The 1,330-nt window shown below is 48.5% G+C and overlaps 1 non-coding gene across 1 annotated transcript; it reads left to right on the forward strand.

The window, feature by feature from the left end:
* Positions 1-1,023: 1,023 nt before the first annotated feature.
* Positions 1,024-1,098, forward strand: Trnal-caa (transfer RNA leucine (anticodon CAA)). Its single transcript has one exon. It is a non-coding gene; the product is annotated as a tRNA-Leu (tRNA).
* The last annotated feature ends 232 nt before the right edge of the window (positions 1,099-1,330 follow it).

A 1,330-nucleotide genomic window follows, 5' to 3' on the forward strand; every position in this document is an offset into this window, starting at 1 on the left:
AAATGAGTACTTCATGCGGAAGATAAGCAACATCAAGGAGAGTCTGCTCACAGGAGCGCCGTGGTCCCGTGGTTAGCGTGAGCAGCTGCTGAACGAGAGGTCCTTGGTTCAAGTCTTCCCTCGAGCGAATAGTTTAATTTTTTTATTTTCCGAAAATTTATTATCTGTCGGTCCAAAGTAGCGAACAGTCAACTGCCAGCCAGGGAGCCTCGTTAGCAGGAATACTCTCTCTTTCGCCCGCTGTAGTCGACTGACGTCGTGTGTTTCGATGTTTGTTTAGGTGTAGCGTCCCCATACTACGGCGCAGTTACCTCGCATCGGACGGACGGACGAACAGATAATAATTGTCTAAAAATAAAAAATTAAAGTTTTTACTGGAGGGAAGACTAGAACCAAGGACCTCTCGCTCCACAGCTACTCACGCTAACCACGGGACCACGGCGCTTCTGGGAGCAGACTGTCCATGATGTTGCCTATCTTCCGCATGGACTACTCAGTTTGTATATTTTGCTTATTTTTTTCATAGTTCCACACAACTTCTTCCTATTTTCTCGATTGATCTGTGTTCAATTTTTTAAGGCCTATCCACTGTGCCAACTTATAACTAAATCTGACGGGGGTGCGATGGGGAGGTTCCCTTGTTAGTATACACTACATTCCTCCACACAACCCTTGTGCGCATCCTACTGCCGGATCTTGTGTGGTCTGCCAGCGCAGTAACGTGGTTAACAGCAGCGCGATATGTAGCAGTACCCAGCTGCGCAAATAACAGACATGGTTGCAGAATGAGATTTCCACTCTGCAGCGGCGTGTGCGCTGATATGAATCATATCATACTCCGTTGCAGAGTGAAAATCTCATTCTTGAAACATCCCGCAGGCTGTGTCTAAGCCATGTCTCCGCAATATCCTTTCTTTCAGGAGTGCTAGTTGTGCAAGGTTCGCAGGAGATCTTCTGTGAAGTTTGGAAGGTAGAAGACGAGGTACTGGCGGAAGTGGAGCTGTGAGGACTGGGCGTGAGTCGTGCTTGGGTAGCTCAGTTGGTAGAGCACTTGCCCGCAAAAGGCAAAGGTCCCGAGTTCGAGTCTCGGTCCGGCACACAGTTTTAATCTGCCAGGAAGTTTCGACCGACACGGTGCTTGCATACGGCAAAACGGATTGCAGCGGTAGAGATGCTCCACGTTTCTATGCAGATCGTTTTCCAAACAGATGTACTCCACATCATTCCACGTTCGCGGCCATCGAAAGACGTCTCAGAGAAGCCGGGAAGCTGCACATGGATACTTTCAGCCTGAGGTGTGTCCATTGCAGAATAAAGTGGTAACACTTTG

Source organism: Schistocerca nitens, chromosome 2 (genome assembly GCF_023898315.1).
Source record: "Schistocerca nitens isolate TAMUIC-IGC-003100 chromosome 2, iqSchNite1.1, whole genome shotgun sequence".
Lineage (NCBI taxonomy): Eukaryota > Metazoa > Arthropoda > Insecta > Orthoptera > Acrididae > Schistocerca > Schistocerca nitens.